We start from the raw sequence: 21,963 nt of genomic DNA on the forward strand, positions 1-21,963 counted from the left end.
ATAAATGGGAGCAGCATTTTGAGGCTGCTGCCTGCTCTTTCTGAATTTCCTCCAGCCACGCTAGCTAGAACGAGACCTCTGGGCTCCTCCGTGTCCCCCACCCCACGGCGTTATGGGGAGAGCCTGCCCGGCTGTAATGGCTACCTGAGAGACGCCACCGTGGCACAGAGCTGTTTTGAGCCAGATGTATCTGATAATCAAGAGATGCAGAGACTCGGGGACCTAGCGCTATGGGCTGCGCAAACCTCTCGTTCACCCGGAGGGAGTTGCCCCCCAATCCATACCAAAGTGAGGAAGGTGACTGCATTAAAGACAGAGAGTCCCGATCGATACCGAGGTGAGCTTGCATTAGCCGGTCTCCCTAAAAATAGCCCTGTCTTCCTCTGTCTCCTCCAAGGATATCGTGCGCTCATCCATAGTTTATCATCCCACCCTCTGACGGGAGCTCCGAAGTCAAGCTGCTGCTCGGAGACTCGCTCCCTCCCCATGAGCACCTAACACAAGCGTTAATAGAGTCCATGTGCCCAGTCTCCTCAGATGCTGTCTCTATCCACTGTCGCTCCCGCCCTCTGGTAGTTACCTTGAGGGTAGTGAGAGAGATTTCTTTTCACAACTAAGGCCAGTGCAGCGTGTGACTAGATAAACGCTGGTTCTCCCTCTGATAATTTTCCCATTTCCGGTCCCCCAATTCTTCCCAAATCAACATCTTTTGCCCTCAGCCCTATACCTCCCAGGGCAAGCTGCCCACCTCCTAGGCTGGAGGAATTGGCCTGTGCCTCTCTCAACACTGCTGGTTTGGCACTTTAAGATTCAGCATGTCTCTCTAGTTAAGCTCTGTTTGAGACAGGGAACATTAGACATTAAACCCTGTGCTTCCCCTCACAGCTGACTCAGAAAGTAGCACCCAGCACAGGGGCCAGTGGGAAGTGGGGAGATCATGGGGTACTTCAGCCTACCCCACCCCAGCCCCTCTTCTCTGGAATGGAACATGGTTGGAGGTCTACAGCACCCTAGTCCCTCTTCTCTAGAGATGGAACATGGTTGGAGGTCTACAGCACCCTAGTCCCTCTTCTCTAGAGATGGAACATGGTTGGAGGTCTACAGCACCCTAGTCCCTCTTCTCTGGAGATAGAACATGGTTGGAGGTCTACACCACCCCAGCCCCTCTTCTCTGGAGATGGAACATGGTTGGAGGTCTACAGCACCCTAGTCCCTCTTCTCTGGAGATAGAACATGGTTGGAGGTCTACAGCACCCTAGTCCCTCTTCTCTAGAGATGGAACATGATTGGAGGTCTACAGCACCCTAGTCCCTCTTCTCTAGAGATGGAACATGGTTGGAGGTCTACACCACCCTAGTCCCTCTTCTCTGGAATGGAACATGGTTGGATTGTTGGCCACCTGCTCAGGTTCACCTTTGAGGATGGGGCATGACGGTTTATTTCAGCTCCAACTGTTTAATGCTAATGTTTCATTGTTGACAATGCATCTTTCCCCTGATGCCAAAGCCTTTTATGAATCTAGGCCCCCACTTACATGTTGCATTAGTCACTTTTGGGTTCTGTGATCAAAACTCCTGACAGAAAACTATGAAGTCGGCTTATTTTCACCCGTCATGGTAGGGGAGGCGCGGTAGGAGAATGGTCCAGCCTGTGATGGTGGGGGTGTATGGTGGAGGCTCCGATCGCCTCCTTGTGGCACAACCGGAGCAGGGACTTCAGTCACAATTAGAGCCAGGCTTTAGCCTTCAAAGGCCTACCCATAGTGACTAACTATGGCATCCAGGCCCCAGCACAGAAAGGTCTTGTGTCACTCAAAACAACGCTGCAAGTTGGAGATCAAGATGCAAAACGTGTGTGTGTGTGCGTGCGTGCGTGTGTGCGTGCGTGCGTGCGTGTGTGTATGTGTGTGTGTGTGTGTGTGACATCCCAGACCTAAAGACAGCAGCACCTCCTGTCAAACATGCTTTTGTTAGCATGCTGTTTCTCTCTCTACTCCCTACTTGGGTGATTCAGTGAGTGAGTGTGTGCCCACGCATGTGTGCAAGAATATGCACGTGCCGTGGTCAGTCAGAGCTATTTATTGTTCTAGATTTCGTTATTCTTCTATACGATGCAATATGTTTGTTTTACTGAATAAAATCAAGGATATTGTGTACTTCTATATTTGATGTATTTTGGAGTCATGAATACTGAATGAGATATTTTTTAATACTCCCTGTGCCTTCTTTTGGTGCTTTTATTTCATTTTTGCCTCTAGACAGAAATGCTCACAGGATCGTACACAAAGAAAGAATTCATGCATATTTTGTTTATTTTATTCTGCTTGAAGTGAATTGCCCCTGCTGAAGTTAGCAGATACCCAGTGAGGGAGCAAAAACACACATGAAGATATAAAATATCCTTTCATGTTTGGGAGGACGGCAGATGAAGAATTGGGTCCCAAAAGATTTTGGGTCTAAATATCTGGAACTTGTCAATGTCAATTAACAATGAAAAGGGGCTTTCAACAGGCATGAGTGAGTTAGCGATTGCAACATGGAAAGATTGTCAGCGACTGTTCAGGTAAGTCTCAAGCCCAGTCACAAGGACATACAAGAGAATCTCGCAAAAGTTAGAGGACGCAAACCTTAAGAATGACCAGACATTCAGCTGAGCGGCCACTGTGAAGCCTGAGACAGAGCTTGGAAGATGCAGCCACCAGATTCACTGGCCAAGAGACACCAGAGGCCACCAGATTCACTGGCCAAGAGACACCAGAGGTCACCAGGTCCACTAGCCAAGAGACACCAAGGGTCACCAGGTCCACTAGCCATGAGACATCAGGGACCAACAAAGGACGTCAGAGTCTCCAGTCAAAGAACACTATGGGGCCCCACCTCCAGAGCACCAGGAACCACTAGCCCACGGCGTAAGGAACATGCCTGTCAAGACACTACCTTGTTGCCAACTAGCAACTTGATTTTGCTCCAGTGAAATCACATTGAGTTTCTAACCACTCCATCAGGGTCATCTGTGAAAGCATTATACCATTTTTGTTACATGCTTTCAATACTCAAAATAATATCCTGGATAGAGTTTTAATGACTAAACTGAATTGACTTTATGGATGACAAATTTCCTGTGACGAGTATTCTAACCATTGCTTGTCTTAGACTCCATCAATTCATGCCGTTGTATGTTAGCATTTTGATGGTACAACTGTGTTGAACAGCCATTGATCATGCTATTGTAGACTTGGTCATGTGTAATTTTTGTGTGACTACTAAATAAGATAACTATTACTTTAAAACACTCTGTGCACATTCATTGTTTTTTAAAGATGGATACCCAGATGGCACTTTCCATATTATAGATGTATAAGAGTTTAGAAAGTTTTTACATGCATCTGGCAGGCTAGGAATCATGTAAGTTTCAGCAACTTTGGCCTTTCACCTACAGGACAGCTGTTAAACCCTCACCCTGGCTTCTGTACACAGAGGACTTTCTTACGTCCTGGTCCGTGCTGTCTGTCCATCTGGCCAGCATGTGGCTGTAGGTATCTGCTATGGGCTAATCGCATCCGCAGGGCATTGCTATAAGAAACCCACTTGATGTCCATCACACATGCCTTTTCGAGTGCCAGTGCTTATTCCTGGGGTTCTAAGGTCCAGGACACTAGTTCCAGAAGTTTCTGAAAGTCACCGTGCCCAGTGGGCTAGGCAAGCCAAGCTGTAATCCACACTGGACTCACTATATAGGGACAGGTGTGCTCGCCCTGAAAGTACTTCACATTTGGCTATGGAGCCCTCTCTGTGGTTTTTCCAATGCCCAGAGGTTCTCTTCCACAACCTGTGGGCATCTTTGGTTCCCAGGGACCAATGTGAACCAGGCCAAGCCTGTGACGGACAAGCGGTGCAATCTGGGGGTGGCAGGGAGTAGTGTGGGAGTGGCGGCGTCTTCATCGTCACCCAGCTGCACCTGTGCTTGCTGGCATGTGGGCGTGAGGGGCTGCTGAGCATCCAACATTTTAAATGGGAGCCTGAAACCCGCATCTCAATGTAACCAATGTAAAACACCGATATTCTTAACTGTAAAAATGCCGTTCATGAGTCTTTGCACGGCCGGGGCGAGACAAAGATTATTATTAGCACTTGATCCCAGCCTACTACACTGCCTCTTCCAAGGGCCAGGCTCCGTCTTCGGCCTCCCTTCCCCCTACTTCCCAGCAGCCCCTCAATGCTGACTCCACATGTGGCAATCTCTCCTCTCACAGCTCAGCATCTCTGTGTGGTACCCTGAAGGGATTTTCCCTCTCAAGCCCTTAGTTCCCCAACCAGGAACTTTCTGCCCCGGATTCCAGTTTCAAGACACCAACACACATTAAATACAGAAACAGCTGAAATCAGGGTTACACTGAAAATCAGTGTCTAGCTTCAACTTGCTCCCAGGACTCCGCCAGTTTTTTTTTTTTCCTGCTTACAGGCAGAAGGGTTGGGCGTTCTGCTTTCTTGTTCCTTCCCGCATAACACCGTGCGGAGTCAGCTGGAGGGGCCCATTTTTCATCTTCACCGGTCTATGCGGATGCAGGAACGGGCAGTTCTCTGCCTGGCTGTTCCTGAGTTACAAGTATGCTTCTGTGACTATGACCAGGGCTCATCTCTGGCAGAGAGGACTTAGCAGATGGGACACTAGATGGACACAAGCAGTAGCTGCCAGTCATTTTATCTCCCTCCAGTGAAACTTCCACCCTGATTTGACCACTGGGTTGTGTGTCCAATTGTTCTGAGGAATCAAATGAATCTTGCTTTTAAAAAAATCATGTTAAAATTATTATCGTGTCGTGTGTGTGTGTGTGTGTGTGTGTGATCTACATGCATGTTCATGCGTGTTGGTCAAGCATGCTTATTTGCTTGTGTGCAGGTACATATTTTGCCAGAGAGGTCTAATGACAACTCTGAGAATCAGCTCTCTCGTTCCTCCCTGGGCTCTAGGCCTTGATCCCTGGTCTTGTGTGACAAGCACCCTTATGCACTGAGCCACCTCACTGGCCCCCAAAGAGCTCTAAACAGCTAGCCTTCTCCCCAGCGTTGGAAACTCAATGCCAAATATATTGGTTTTATGGATACTTTACTAAAATACCACCTACCTGCTGTCTTCAAGCAACAGATGCTTTTCTCATACCAATATTGAGGAGAAAGATCAGAAGTTTATGTGTTAGCTGAACTGGTTTCTTCCCAATAGCCCAGGACCAGCCACCCCATGGCTTTCTCCCTGCCCCTGGTTTCTGGTGGCAATCCCGGGCTTTCCTTAGCTTGAGACTGCCTTATTTCATTCTTTCTGTGTCCTGTGCGGCTTTGCTGCCTGAGGCCCCGTGTCTCCCGTCTCCTCCCCACATGGGAACAACATTTGTTGTTGGACTCGGCACCAGTCGTAATCAGTAAGACTTTATACTGGCTGACTCACTTAGTATGTAAACTACTTGGGAGAATACTGTTCAACTGTTCTGTGGGACAATAGGATTTTGTCTCCAGGAAGCCATGGCTACTTTTAACTGTCCTGGTCACTTGGTTAGGGAGATTCATGGTCCGTACCCATAGAACAGGAAGCAGTCAGCCTGGGCAAACAAACCACAAAAGTAAAGTTTTAGGGAGGAGGGAGAGAAAGAGGCCCGGTTAAGCTTCCTTCGGTGACAAACATTTCAGAAAAGCATCTGTGAGAAGCCTCATAAAATCGGGGCTAGATAGGGAGGCGGTGTTTGACGTGGCCCAGGTTCCCTCTCGTGGGATGGAGAGAAGGCAGGGTGTGCTATAGTTGTGGCAGGGAGAGAGAATGTAGCAAAGCAACAAAACTGCAGCCCAAAGTGGTTTTTTGTTTTTACAAAAGTGTACAAATTATTGTTATCAACAGCCCAAGAGACAGAAACAGTGTCCTTCCATTGTAGATCCCTTCTGCCTGTATGTGACTAGGATTCCTTCCCAGTGCCTGAATACCACCACCCCCCCCCTTCCTATCTTCACATTTCTGTTTCCTTCCTCCGGCCTAAGAAAGGGCAGGAATTTATGCCTTTGGTTGGCACTAGTGATGGCAGCACTCTGTGGTTAAGAAATTAGCATGTAATCTGCTGTTATAAAAACCAGCAATGATGTCCCAAGGTCTTCAGACAGCTTCCTTGGCTGTCCGTCAGGCTTTGGTTCAAGGGTCACAGCCTCACGAGCCGTTTCTTCCCCCCACCGGGAGCACTTTTCTCACGTGTCCTGTACGCCCTCCTCATTGTTCATGCCACGCTCTCTCTTCCCTGTTTGACTTTTCTCTATGGCCGTCCACGCCTTTCATTTCAGAGACATCTATCTACTGCTTCCTTCTTAGATATCAGACTCCAGGAAGGCCTTGCATACCCAGGACCTAGGACAGGGCCCACCCTCAAGAGGCTTTCGGTCAATAGATGCTGAATAAACCAGGTCATGTGTGGACGGATATGCTGCATGCTGTGGGCACACACTGCTTACCTCCTCAGAGCTATTCTGAGGAGCAGGTGCAGAGATAAGTCTCGATGGCAGCTTTCCAGTGAAGAGTGGAGGGTGTGATCAGTGTGAGACACTTCTGAGGGCCTTTGTTTCCATGCCTACAAAATGTCTCAGCCGCAATCCCTGTACTTCAGAATTACTAACATGAGAACAATAGGAGTTTATGCATATGTTGGGAGTAGATCTTGGCACATCCTAAGTTCCCAATAAATATCTGTTACAGTTGAGTCTCCTTTACTGATGAAGAAGCTGGTACCTGAGTACCTTGAGCAAGGGCACACTGTTGGCAATTGGATCAGGCAGGACTGGAATTAAGATCTGTCTTCTCTATAGTCGAAGTCAAGTTTGGGCTACAACGTTAAGTAATCTGATGTGCTGGCTTGTTTTACATTAACTTGACCCAAGTTGGAGTCATTTGGGAAAATGATACCTCAACTGAGGAAGGGTCGCCAACCAGATTGCCAGTGGACAAAACCATGGTACATTTTCTTGATGGATGATTGATGTGGGAGGGACTAACTGATGATGGGTAGTGCCACCCCTAAGCAGGTGGCCCTGGATGACTTAAGAAAGCAAACCAGTAAGGATTGTCGCATCTCTCCGTGGCCTCGGCATCAGTTCCTGCCTCCAGGTTTCTGCCTTGAGTTTAACGGACCCCAAGTAAGTTAACCGTATGAGCAGACTCAAAAGAAATAGGGTGATGAGCAGAGCGTGCAATGTCAATCCAAAGGCGGAGTGTCTGGAGCCTTGAGAGGCCCTTGTGTTCCGTGGATCATCTTGAAGGTGCTAGTCCTTGTGGGGAAATCATAATGGCTACCATGCGGAATATTCCATCAAGGTGGCCCCAAACAAAACCTTAGGAATTTCTCTTTGTCTTCACTGGCATGGTGACTCAGTAAGAGAAGGACAAGCTGTGTCCACTCCCCACAGGCAAGCACCGCTAGATCCATGGTAAAAAGTTGTTGGCTTGAGCATTCATTTGCAGAAGTCCGCCATGTCACTCACGTCATAGCCCTCTGACAGGGAAGTCCTGTGTATATGTCAATAAAGCACTGTTGGCCAATAGGGAAGCAAGATAGGTGGGACTAGGAGTCAAGGAGGATTCTGGGAAATGTAGTGAAGAGAGTTGTCACCATGTGATCTCCCGGGAGCAACTGGCGCTCAGGAGTGCACCCTCAAAAAGACAAGTCCTTATAAAGTATATATTAGTAACTATGGGTTAATAATCAAGTCAGAGCTAGCCGATAAGAAACCAACCAAATGGCCAACAGCTTCTTAATTAATATCGCATCTTGTGTGTTATTTGGGGGCTGAAAGTGGCAACGGGACCCAGGCGGCAGACAGGAAGAATGCACGTTGCAGCCCACCCTTCAACCTAAGCAGCTATAACCCCAAGCCATGACCTAGTCTTTCCCCCCAACAGGCGACTTTTCTGCTGCTTCTGTTTCTAAACCCCTGCCAATCCAGAGCATACACCATTGTTCCTTTGGTCCAGTCTTACCTCTCTATGCTAGTGACACTTTGTGTTTCACCCACAACTGTATGCGCCTGGCGTCCGTATACGTCTTTAGTCATGCTTAAAGTGGGTGTGGTTAGCGGTGCAGTAAACCGCCCTTTTATTACCTCATCTGTATGCTTCTCTAATAAGTCACATGGTTAATGGCGGAACACTGTTTCCTCCTACACACAACTACCAGAGTTTATAGACTTGGAGCCAGACCTGTTGCAGCATTAGGATGTTCTTAGGTGTGCTGGGGGACATAGGTGCTGTTTCACCCCCTTTTCCATGGACACTGTCCTGCAAATGTGACTCTGAGTCAAGAGCTCAGAGCGTTCTGGATACAATCTGCACAGCGGGCACCCATCCTGGCCGCCGTGACTCGCTGTCACCTGAGTCTCACAGTCGCTGTTGTGTCAACACTCTAGCCCAAACACAGCGTCCCCCTCGTCCGCTGGCCATCCCTTCTCATACACAGCTTTCGGAACCCAAATCTATTGGCGATAACTGACCTGTCACTCGGCTGTGTTAGGAGGAGGTAAAGATAATTTGCTGGAATATTCACTTATTTAGCTCCTCTCTGACAGTTCTGGAGCCATCAGAACGAAGCAGGCGCCTTTCTCCTCAGTGACAATGCGATGAGGTATCTGCTGTAATGCGGGAGGGTTGAGATCAGGGTGTGGACATCAGCGCTCTGTGTCCTGACTTCCCAACCTCCCAGGGTAACATTAATGAGTTTCCAAGCTGCCTTGTGGTGTTCATTTTCTCTCCTTAGCTTCTCGGGAGGGTGGTCACATAGTTTTCTTATGAACTTCATTTGCTATAAAAAGAACCACTCATTCTTTTCTGCTCTGGTTCGCGGGACTGATATCATACCCCCCACCGGGAACCAGGCAGGGAAATTCCAAATTAATAAAACATCGGTTTACATTCCCCCCAAACTCACACCTCTTTTCCACACACATTGCATGTCTTACTTTATGAACAGCTTAAGTTACTGCCGCTTGGACCGTACCTAGATCCATTTTTTTGCTTTTTGTTTTTAACTCGATAATTTATGTACTAGTTCTGGGCCCTAAAAGATGTAGCAGATGTGGGGGCTTGGGAGACGGCTCCACAGCTATGAGCACTCGCTGCTCTTTAAAGAGTCCACTTTGGGCGGCTCAAAGCCCAACCCCCTCCGTACTGTGACCTCAGACTTCTGCAGGCACCTACGTACATAAGCACACATGTGTGCATGGGTGTGCATGGGCACATGCACATGTTAAAAAGAGTAGAAGCGTGTTTTGTAAAAAACCTCTTGGTGGTCGCTGAGTCAACCTCAGAAAGGCACAGCGCCCTCCTTCTTTGGAACCGGAACTCCTGGTTAGGGCTCCATGGAGACAGTGCTAAATGGTTAAGGTCTTTTGAGAGGCATCCTGGGTTGCTGCCCAAGTGCACGCTGAGCCCTGGGTGGGAGACTCTCCCCTAGAGAAATCTCTGTTTGCTGGGAGTGAGGAAATCTATGCTGACTTCTTTATTCTGTTCTTACGATGTTTTCTGACTGTGGTTGGCAAGGCCCAGGACATTAACAGTCATGAATTCCCCCCATGTCCTCTTTCCCAGGGTCTGTCACGTGCTCCTCCAAGTCAAGGCGATTCCCCGACTCTGATGACTGATTTGTGGTCTGGATTTTGGTATTCCAAAGAGAAGACATCCATTGTCAAGTCTGTGGGAGGAAAGGGAGATTCGTCCTGAAGTCCCCTTTGAAAGGAGTTAAAGACAATTGCTGACAAGATACCCACATGCAGACAGAAAGACCCCGCCATGTCCACATTAGATCAGACTTTTAAAATAATGTCCCAAGTTGTTTATTTGGAAATAGCTCTCTGTAAGTCACATAAAATCAAAGCGACGAGGCAGAAATGTTTCCCGTCCAAGAGGTGCCTGACTCTTTCTAGCTGAGTCAGGCTGATCCCAGAACCTTCCCAACCTTCTAGTGCAGATTTCTCACCTCAGCACTGAGACCCTTCCCTAGGGGATTCCTTTTTACAGTATTTTGTTGCATTTTTCTCTCTCTACACACGAGGAGCCAAGAGCATTCCCTCTCCTCCACCTTGACAACAAAGACCTCTGCAGACACTGCCAGCACTCTCCCGTGGGGGGAAATCACACCCCACCCCGATGCCAGGGCTTTCGGGCCAGCGTCCCATAGCACTGACTGCTAGTCTCAAGGATTGTGCCCGGGACTTGGACAATTCAGAAGGTTCCACTGACAAAGATGACTTGGTTCATCAGGAAGATCTTCCATGGAGCGTCTGATCTCACAGAGGTCCTGAGTTCCTTTCCCAGCACCCATGCTGGGCAGCTCATAACTTACTGCAAATCCAGCTCCAGGAGATCAGTCAGGCTTTTTTGACCTCTGTGGGTACTGTGTGCATGTGTACAAGCACATACTGACACACAAATACATGCAAATGTTAAAATAAAAGGGAAATATTAAATGTAGACAATCATACAAAGTGTAAAAATTAACAAAAATTAGTGGGGTTTTGCCTGCTACATAGTTCCTTTTTAAGTATTCCCTTTATTTTGAGATTATAATATAATCACACCATTCCCCCTCCCCCCCCACGCCATCCTCTCTCCAAATCCTCCCATTTATTCCTCTGTGCTCCCTTTCAAATTCATGGCCCCATTTTTTTCATGAATTGTTGTTACATACTGTTATGTATATATTTCTTAATGCTAACTGCGTAAACCTTGTAGAATTGTTGATTTTCATTAAGGAAAAGAAAAGAAATGTAATGAGATCAACAAAACACGTTTTTCCTGACGGAGCTCGTAACAGAACCTTGAGATGAGCAGGCCTTGAGCCACAGATGTGTTTAAACCAGTCAGCAAACTATGCCATGACAGGTGCTCACTGCAAACTCCAGACCTTGGAGAACACAGACTTTCAGGTTAGAAAGTGGGAAGGTTTCAACAACATGAGCAGAAAGAAGTGAAATGTGAGCCAGAGGTTGCTGGGTGCTCCGCCGAGGCCTCGAACTAGGAGACTTGGTATCCTGTAGGGCCGAGGACGTGTGGCCTTCTCTCTCTATGTTCTCTGCACTGGGCATTCCCTACCTGCCACCACTGCAGGAGACACGCCCGCCCCCTTGGTGCCTGGTGCGTTGTTTCAGACCTCTGTGTTTTTCCGTCTTCGGGCTCACTTCCCCTTTAACGAGGGGAGTGGAGACCTCGCTCTCGCAGGCCGATCACTGTTTTGTTTGGTCTGCAGTCAGATGGGAGGCCTCCAAGGAAAACTCCCTTTTAGCATTTTCCAATTAGAAAAGTGCTGTGCCCTGCACCAGGGATCCGCACGCTCCCCCGGTTTCCATTTGCTTTTATTGCCATTATTTATCTGAGGGGATCGTATTTCAAGAAAGATTACTTTTTTCCTTTAACTGAAGAGGGGAAAATGCATTTCTTTGTTGGAAAGGGAGGAAAGACTCGGAAAGACTAAAATCCTCAATCCCTTAGGTGGTCTGCCATGTTCGAGCCATTGCATTTTATAAGTGTGTGGGCCTTGGGCAGGACAGTAATGCCTAAAAGCGGGTGGCTGGATGGGGACCCATTTGTAAAGGCTTTTAGAAAATGCATTATTTACCCTCTGGAGCTGCTGGGTTATCATGTGTACTCAGGGGAAGGCGAATCTTGTCTTTTTTTAAATCTTGCCGAAGTTTTTCTTAAAACAGGCTGTTGACTGGAATCAATGTGGACCGTAGCCTAAAAAGACATGGTGCAGCTCGGCCTCACCGGTACCTAAATAAATGGTCAGCCAAGGCCGTGCCTTCTGTCATCGGTAGAAGCTATTTTTTTTTTTGGCGTGGCACGTATCAAACCCAATCTGCTAGAAGTATCAGCTCAGATATAAAGAACATTTGGGGGGCTGCAGAAATGGATTGATGGGTAAAGAGCTTGCTACGTGGCAGCAGAGTCTATGCTCACACCCCAGAGTGCATACAAGACCCAGCTGGATGCTGTGTGTCTATATACCTGCCACTGAGGACAGAGATGGGATCCCTGGGGCTCAGTGGTCACTCTTTGTAGCCAGATGGACGAGATTCACATTCAGGGAGAGACCCTGCCTCAGAATTAATGTGGAGAGTGGTGAAGGAAAGGCATCCCAAGTCCACTTCCAGCATCCCAGGCAAATGCACAGGCAAGCACACATGCACACACGTGGGCATACATGTGCATGTATGTGTAGCCTCACGCACACACACATGCACACACACACACACACACGCATGCACGTACGCACACACGCACACGCATACACACACGTACACACACGCGCACATACACAACCATTGACGTACACAGACTTAAAGTCAATAAACAAAAGTCTTTGGAATGAGGGGACACCCAGTGCAGGAAGCTCCCAGGTTGTGACAGGAGTAACAAGTGTTGAATGTCCAGCATCTGATGACAACAACGTTGCAGTTTCACTTATGCGAGCAACTGGTGGCTTATATTATAAGCAGATTTGATATGAAGTATAATCAATCCATTCCCTGCCTTTTCCTCCTCCTCCTCCTCCTCCTCCTCCTCCTCCTCCTCCTCCTCCTCCTCCTCCTCCTCCACCTCCATCAATAGGCTTTCCTTTAGACGGAGTGTTGCCGTCCTGTCTAAGTTGGTTTTCTGCCAGAACTGTCCAGATGCAGCTTGGAGGCTGTTTCCTTAGTGGATGAGTGTTAGTCAAGAGTAAGGCTGGATGTGCTGTGTCACAAGCATACACTCAGTCACAGTGACTTGGCCACACATAGGTTATTTATCTCCAAGGCAAAACCTTCCACCTTCCATGGCTTTGGAAAACTCCTCAGGGAGCTGTGTTTCCCGTCCTGAGAAGGTTGTTCTGATCTTAGGTCTCAAGAATGTTAAGATCTCTGTCGTAAGCGCTGAAATAAGTGCAGGTCATGTGGCTCCACTTAGAAATGTTTAGCCGGAACCAGACACATGGTTAAGGTATATTGGAAGGATGGGGAAGCAGAATCCTCTGTGAGTCTGGGAGATGAAGAAGGGCCTGAGGTGAGAGAGAAAGAAGCAATCTAATGTCCCAGCTGTTGGAAGGCTGGAGGGCCTCAGGCATGAGTGATGCGGATGGAGTAGGCCTGATTTCTCTGGGATGAAAGTGTACAGGCCGGCACCTTGATGGCTGCAGCGATGGTTGCTCTGATTACCAGGCACCGGAAACTTACCTTAAAGACGTGCTTTTCCCCTACCCCGGCAGGGTGCTACCCACATGCTTATCCTACTGTGTGCCTGTTAACTCAGTATCTCAGAGTGGCCTCTCCCATGGAGCTTAGAGAGAGTCTCTGTGGCTGCACAGTACCACGTACCTCAGGCTGTGTTGGGCTGAGTCTCTCTCAGCTCCTATCGCGGTCAGGTGGAGAACCGCACGGGAAGGTCTGCCCAGACTCAGCAAAGCAAGACGAAATGGAGAACTGGTCACAAGGCGGCTGTCACACACGAGGACGAGGACGTAGACTCAGGGTGGCTGAAAAGAGCACCGGAGGACTGAGGGTGCAGGAGGGCAGCCGGGCCGGCTCAGACCAGCTGCCGTGAAGACTAAGAAGCAAGGCTCACTGTGCTCGCAGGGACGACTCAGCAGTTTCCTCGTGTTCTGTGTCCAATCTGTACATGTGGCTAGACGTGCCTGCGGGTGAGCCTGCATGTCAGAGTGTGTGAGCTCACCCTCAACTAGGTATGTCAGAGTGTGTGAGCTCACCTTCAACTAGACGTGCCTGCAAGTGAGCCTGCATGTCAGTGTGTGAGCTCACCCCCAACTAGGTATGTCAGAGTGTGTGAGCTCACCCTCAACTAGGTATGTCAGAGTGTGTGAGCTCACCCTCAACTAGACATGCCTGCAAGTGAGCCTGCATGTCAGAGTGTGTGAGCTCACCCCCAACTAGGTATGTCAGAGTGTGTGAGCTCACCCTCAACTAGACATGCCTGGGAGTGAGCCTGCATGTCAGAGGACTTGAGCTCATCCTCACCTTGAGAGATGGAGTAGAGGCAGGTTCAAATTGTATGGAGACTCTTCTCCCGGTCTATTGTCCTAAGGGAAAGGCTCTTTCCCCAGACCCAGACATCGGTGACGTCTGCTGCACGCCTACCCTGTGCTGTTGCATTTCCCTTACTAGCGAACTCCTCTGGGCAGCTGGGTCATGCTTAAAGAGAACACATTTGTGCTGCAGAGTTTAGCTGTGTCTCTTGGGAGGTCAGGGAAAGGGACAACGGGGACGGTGACCAGTCACAGCGTTGAGGAGTGGCAGGTTGAAGGCCCACGTGTACGGCTCATACTCCACTCCTATCCTGGCCTCCCTTTGTGGGACAGTGGATTCTTGGGGCTGTTTGTGTAATTGCTTCTTGTAAATGAGCTCCTGCTCTGCAACGCTTTACAGTAAACCACTCGCCTTTGCCATCTGGTACCCAGTTGTTTTAACCGGGTTTCCAGCATCCGCATCAGTCATTTACAAGAACCTTTTTAACCTTCGCAAGATGAAGTAATTGAAGTCTACCCTCTGAGCCTAGCACTTGCTTGGGAGACACCGAGGGCCCAAAAGACAAGACGAGATGAAGGTGATCAGAAGGGCTGGATGCCTTTGATGCTGCCCTGGCTTCTCCCCTCCACTGAGCTCAGCCACTTGGAGGACTCTTGTGATGGGGAATGAAGAGGCCGTTCTGAGCAGAACCTGGGAAGGCACTGACCTCCCTTGGATCCATGTTAGACCAGCTCTGCAAGTCTCCTCTCTGTGCAAACTGTCTCCTGTCCCCCACACCCACCCTGACCATTCTTCTCCATTGTATACTGTCTCCTCCGTCAACCGCACCTGGCCTGGGAGCAGAGGAACAGGAAAAGAGATGCAGATGTGTGTACACTGCTAGTCCTTAGTCCACACGGCGGTGTCACCATGGGCATGGGGACCACTCTGTGAATGGGCGGATTTTTCCTATACATACCATCAAACAGCACAGGATACAAAACACTTAGTGATGCAGATAAGAATCTCAGTCCAAAGACTTTGGCTCTTGGACAGTACTGTCTGTTATCCTCGTCTCCAATTCTAATCACTAGAGATAGTGTAGGCGTCTGGAAGCCTAAGGACTGGGGAGCTCTGGTTATAAGGGAACTCTGTACCTTTCTAAAATGGGCTTTTTCTGAGGAACCGTGGAGAGGGTTTCAAATGCTTCCCTTTCCATGGGGGTCTTCCTATTTGTCACTTCCTGTCTCCTGGTGTGTTGATGAGAACAGCCTGCTGAGAAAATCCAGAAACATATGCTTGGGCATGAGCATAAAGTAAAACCCAGGGTTAGCTGCCCAAGGAAGTGTGCAGCTACAGAATTGATGAGTAATTTGGTAATCACTTCCATGCTGCCCAGACATCCATCACGACCTTGATATAAAGTCCTGCCCTCGGGGATCTTTGTTTCTCCTGACCTGCCCCCTCCCCACCCAGCACCCACCCAGCCCTGTTCTCTGTAAAGGGCAGCCTTCCCACCAGCCTGGTTCCAGAGCCGCATCAGTCCCAAATAAACACACAGGAGGCTGTATTAATTATGAAGCTGTTTGCCTTGCTTGTTTCTTACTGGCTAGCTCTGACTTAAGTATTTATCGCATAATTGTTAATCTAAGTATTTCTCTTACCGGAGAACTCTCCGGGCTTCTTTCCCTATGGCGTTACATCTTGACTCCCTGTGTTTCTCCTACCCAGAGTCCTCCTCAACTCCTAGTCCCACCCATCTTGCTTCCCTATTGGCCAACAGTGCTTTATTGACACACACACAGGACTTCCCCATCAGTTCTCTCTACATCCTTACTGGCTTCCGCTTCCACACTCTCTTCTGCCCTTCTCTCTCCCATGTGACAAAGGTCTAGCGCCTGAGCCAGCCAATGAAGTCCCCCCTTCTTAGACATCAGGGGTAGGCCCCGTACTGAATGTCTTTGTCCCTGTGGAAGAAAGGGCTAAGTAGCAGCCTAAAGATGGGGTCATCTGAAATCTGTTTCCTGCCCATTGTCCAGTGCCTGAGGTTACCCTCAGGTGAGAGACAAAGACAGGTTTCCTGGACACCTATTTTCCTTCGTAGGCAACATCATTGTTTTATTCATCGACCTTGCTTCTTTAAGCCAGATAAAGAGTGTCTTGGTGTGTAGATGGAAGTTTCTGTCCCACCGGGTACTGCAGCCATTTAGTCCCAAATAAGCACACAGAAGCTTATATTAATTATAAACCGTGTGGCCTACTGCTCAGGCTTATTACTCACAAGCTCTTACAACTTAAATTCATCCACAATTCTTATTTGTTTATCCTTGTAGCCTAGTACCTCTTCTCAGTATGGCATTCTCATCTTGTTTCCTCTGTATCTGGCTGGCAACTGTGTCTCTGCCTTTCCTCTCCCGAGAATTCTTCCAGTCAGGCCGCCTGGCCTCTACTTCCAGCCTGGCTACTGACCAATCAGCATTTCATTAAACCAATCAGAGTGACAGATCTGTAACAGTGTATGAGAGCATTATCCCACATCGTGGGTACCCAAGGAGAGACTTGGAGACGGGTGATATTGTAGGGCTTGAGGCTGTGTCATCATTGTCCTATTTAGCATTCGGGAAGGATGCTCCACTTAAGGTTTCCCCTAAACCGGGACGACAGAGCTTTGTGATTAAACTTGAAGGCAAGGCCTATGGCTTGGGTCCTGACGAGGGTATGCCCTGCAGGGCTTCCTTCCACAGAAGGGGTCAAGTCCATGGACAAAGTGGATCCTGTCGCTAAGGTTAATCCTGTGGTTTGAATGGGTATCCAGGAAGCTCACGTGTTGGAAACTTGACCCCATCTCATGTTAATGGGTTTCAGAGAACTGGAGGTTGGTTGAGATCGGATATGGTTGTCAGGGTGACATCCATGTTGCCTTTAGAGGCTTCCTAAGAATAGATGAGGCATGAGCTGAACGCTTTCTCCAGTCCCATGTTAGACTGCCCACTTCATTATGGCGACCTGATGCCAAGCCCTCATGGATACCAAGCAGAGGCTATCCCCTGCTCTTGAACTTCCTAGCCCCCAGAACCATGAGCCGAATAAGCTTCTCTTCCGTATAAATTACTTAGTCTTGCCATTTTGTTTTCCAGTCAGCAGAAAGCAACCAAGGGTAGGGAACATGGACCTGACCCACCCCAAAGGATTGCGTCTTGTTGGAGACTTTGTAGTTTCAGTTCATCTTCACTGCCAGTACCTTGCTAAGTGATGCACTTCCGTCTGCGCTGGTGCCCAGAGCACTCAGAATGGGCTGTGGCGCAAGGTAATAGCTTAGGAAGAAAGGATGTATCACTCACTGAGAAAGCCCCATTACAACGTACCATAGTGGGCTGGAGAGACGGCTCAGTAGCTAAGACCACTTGCTGTTCTTCCAGAGGACCTGGGTTTGATTCCCGGCACACGTGTCTTTAACTCCAGCCCTAGGGATTCTGGTCCCCACTGCTCACATGCTGCACACAGACTTACATGCGGGCAAGAATTCACACACAAAAAGTGATTCTTAAAGTGCCACAGCACAGGAGTCATTTTTAGACTACATCACACAACAAAAGTTCTACCAGAGGTAACAAGAGGCGGAGGCCCTGGTGGCACAGGCTTAGAGTAACAATTCCCTTAGGACAGGGTTAGAACCGGCATGTTCCTGTAGCACGTCTACAGGCCATAGTAGGGGCGGTGGTCGGGAAATGAGTCTATTTTGGCTGCTCGCTTGCCTGAAGAGAGATTCAGAGATCTGCCTGCTGGGGCACATTCCTGCCATAGCCTGGGTGCAATCGCCCTTTAAGGAGGGACTGGATCCAGCATGAATCGCAGACTGTGCTGAAGCCCTTGTCCAGTGTAAGCAGAGCATGCCTGGAGTTTTAGCATTCGGGTGTTCCAAGGCAACATTTTGCCGAGAAATATTAAGTGTAACCAAATATCACAGGGAACACACTGTTCCCGCAGTGTTTCCAGGGCATCTGATCAATGAGGGAAATGAGAAGTAGAAATAAACAGAAAAATAAGAGCGAGAACCGAGAAGGCAAGTGGGCTCAGAGGAAAGCCAGGCAGAGGGGAGGAAACGATCTCCAGAGTAAATACAGATAGCCGAGAGAAGAAAGCCTAATGCTGAGCAGAGAAGAAATGTCTGTCTGTCTTGCTCTGAGTCTGGGTCAGGCCAAGGGAATGTGTGCGTGTATGGGGGGGTGGATTTTCATCTAGGGCCTCGTCTCTCCATAAGCCCAGCTGTCACAGGCAATGCCAGGAACAGGCAGGACAAAACCCAGCCAGGGGAGGAGGCAGAGCCTGCAGGATAAACCAGCCCAACAGAACAGGAGCCGAGGTCGCCTGCCAGCAGGCCAGGCAGCCCTGAGACCCAGCGGGATTTTATTCGACAGCAAACAGAGTTCTCGGTGGAGGGTGTGAATCTGACCGTTCACCCGAGAGGGCTCTGTGGTTTTCGCTGGTCAACGCTAGACCATACTCTGGGCCCTAGAATACATGGAATGCCCTCTGGAGTGAGGGGCACACGAAGATCATGACGTCCGCATAGAGGCGGGGTTCTCAAATTCAGCAGCTTTGACACTTGGGGCCACATTGTCCTTGGTTCTGGGGCAGTCCTGCGGATCGTATGGCTGTGAGCGACACCCATGGCTTCTCCTTCACAGATAGTAACAGTGCTTGTTCCAATTCAGAATGTGTCTAGACATTGCCAAGTGTCCCTGAGGTGGGGGTGGGGGTGTGGACGGTCACCATCACCACTGACTGAGAAACCATAGTATAGATAAAGTCACTAACAAGGAAACCAGAAGACACACGCAGTTGTCGTGGGTAGTGACGGCAAGGCCAGAACCTGGGAATGCCGGAGCCGTCTTGAGCTTTTCTCTAACAGTGGGAAAAGGCTACCCTGCCAGGTTAGGCTTTAGCAGTCAGAAGTCTGGGTTCGAGCATGGACTCCACACTTTCCTAATGGCCTCTGTGCTAAGTTACTCAGTTTCTTTGTGACTTGATCTGTTAAAAAAAAAATGCCTTTGACCAGAACAGCATTAACCTACAGGGTTCCAGGCTGAGTCAAGCAAGGCTGAAAGCAACCAGAGCAGGAGGCCAGGCAAAGACTGTCAGGTGAAATTTCCTTACAATGTGACGCATCCTCCCTGGACCCTGATGCATTGTACATTTGCTGTTATGTTGTCCCTTCTGTGTGGGACACTTTGTACCAACCTCTTCATAAGGCTCTCCCTTGCCCACCCATTAAGAAATAGTTGTCTCACATGTCCACAAAGAAGGTGAAAGGTTCTCATACCACAACCCCATAATAACCCCAGTGGCGTGGACAGAACAGCAATGGGGAGCAGCCTGCTGGGTGGAAAGCCCGTTCGGAGGACACCATGCAGGAGTCAGACGGTTAGGACTTTGCCCAGAGGATGCTTCGGAACTTAAATTAGTACACGATAATGATATCGAACCCCCAGATGCCCAGGACAGCTCTGCCCCCAATCCACCAACCAAATGGAAGCTGCCCCAGTCACTCGGTGAGCAGCAAGACGTGGGAACCAGTTGGGCGGTAGCTTGGTCAGACATCTGCTGTGGGAGGACCACACTGGCGACAGTCTGCAATGTCAGTTTCCAAATCTGAGGAGGGAAAAGGTCACTCAAGCAACTACAGGTCAGAGTTCTTGAGATTCAAAAAAAAAATGTCTTTCTGTTAGTAAGCCATCATATTAGTGGAATGAGGGATAGAGGGTCCATTCCGTGTGTGTGTGTGTGTGTGTGTGTGTGTGTGTGTGTGTGTGTGTAGGGCAGTAGGGCATAGAAGAGAACTTTGGACCCCTCCTGGCAATGACTCTCCCTAGTTAGGTGTTTTTCTTGAGTTCTGGAACTGGAAGTAAGGAATGGGGGCTGGGGAAAATAGAAAATGTGGCTCAGATGTTTCTGTCTTATCCTGGGGATAGAAATCAGTTCTCTGCACTTGAATCTGGGATTGCAAGGCTCGGACCGGTTAGGTTTTACTCTTGAGGAGAAATAATATGATGAGCACAGGGAGAGAAAGTGGACTTCTTAGAGAAGAACTTGGTCCAGGTCTGAGGCCAGGATGGGAGCCTTCCCTAGACAGCGCCAGGTTTTGAGGCTCCATTGTAGAACGAGGGACACAACTCACTCAGTACAGCACCTCAGATGGTTTCGAAAAGATTCACAGGCTAACCTCCGGCAGTGCTGAAATTTACACGCACCCCAACGGTGCGAGCATGCCTTGGCCCCCCAGTCCCCAACTTAAACACTCATGCAGTTAGCCAGCCTCTGTCATGGTCACATTCTCATGGTGGAGTCTTTCCTGAGAACAGGGAGAATTAAAGAGACACAGGCAGAATCCAGACTTTCCCTTCACCTGGTGTCATGTAAGAAGCCAGGTCTGAGACCGGGGTAGGAGACTTTCATGAGGGATGCCAGAGGGGCCCCTACCCCGGATGTGGCCTCTGGCAGTCACACAGATTCAGAGAAATGGGCAACTCACTGAAGGAGAACTGGAGCAGGTTTTGTTCTCCAAGTCAAACCTTACCCCTGTTCCTCTGTCCCAGCGCGGCCAGGAGCCTGCTGGGATCCCCAGAAGGAGCAAATAAGCTGCTGCCGGGGGCAAGCCCTGTACCCTCACCTGGGCTTTCAGCAAGGGGGCTGGTGCCCTGAATTATCGATGCCTGAGTAAACAGTTTAGAACACAGGAGGAGGCCCTCCCCTCCCAGCACGGACAGAAGAAGCAGTTCCCTCGGGGTGATGGAAACATAAGCCCGGTTCACACGGGGAGGGGGGGGGAATACCTGGGCCAAAAGCATCCTACATATTGGAGCGCCTCTGCTGAGACCCCCCCCCCTCGGATTTGCACTGACGTGAGGACTGTGACTAATAATCCAGAAGCTTCCGAATGTTGATGGCCAGACAGCACGGCGTGAGCCTAAGAAAATGAAATGTCTTCTACAAACGTTTACAGAGGAAGGGGGTGGAATAACACTGGGGGGGGTGGGGGGTGGGGGGTGGGCTTCTCTCTTCTCTGATCATGTGGAGGGGGGAAGAGGAGGACGACCATCAGGTGGGGCGGAGGGAACAGGACAAGGGAGAAAGGATGAATGAGAACCACTGAGAACAGAGATTTTCCGTGGTGCTGAGTCGCGGGATGACGGCAGATGATGGATACCGCTGTTCTCACATCACCACCACTCACAGGCCACCTCATACCGCGGACGGGGCAGGATCCTGAATAGTTTGCACTTCTTCATTCTCTAGGGCTTGCCTGCCTGTAGAACAGGCAATCGCCACGGGGCTCATTTATTTTCCATTCAACCAACGTGTCTGAAGACCTACTGTGTGTGTGCCTGTGTTAGCCTCTGTGCACTTGCCGAGATGAGTAGACTGAGCTTCGGAGTTCCCAGGGTGCGCAGGGGGCCATTGGGAATTCGCTACTGCTGTCTTAAGCACCTCCTTTGAGTAACAAGAGATAATTGAACACACTTTGCACTCCCCACGGCTCTCACTGAGCCCTTGGAGTTTTCAGACCACGGCTGCTGCCAGAGGCAGCTCACCAGGGACAGATGCTACCTTTACAGGAAAGGTTTTCATGCTTCCTCTGTAGGGTTGGTTAGGAAGCAATGCCCAAAGAATCGGGGTTATGCAAATAAAGGTGAGGTGTTAGATGAAGAGAAAGATCACGTTGGCAAGGGCAGACACAGCCAGCCATCAGTTCCCTTCACAGGTGTTTAAATGCTCACATGTGAATTCGAGGACAGGGTACTAACCCAGAAGTGGGCTTCGGGGAGGCTCTGAAGAGGCACCAAGTCATTTAGTGGTTGTCAGGGAAGTACAGGGACCACGCTCCGCCAAGAGCAGCCCCTGGTGTATGAATGTCACACACGGAGAGGACCGTGACTTAAAGTGGGGGGCG

This window comes from Mesocricetus auratus, unplaced genomic scaffold (assembly GCF_017639785.1).
Source record: "Mesocricetus auratus isolate SY011 unplaced genomic scaffold, BCM_Maur_2.0 Super-Scaffold_100008, whole genome shotgun sequence".
In the NCBI taxonomy this organism is placed as follows: domain Eukaryota; kingdom Metazoa; phylum Chordata; class Mammalia; order Rodentia; family Cricetidae; genus Mesocricetus; species Mesocricetus auratus.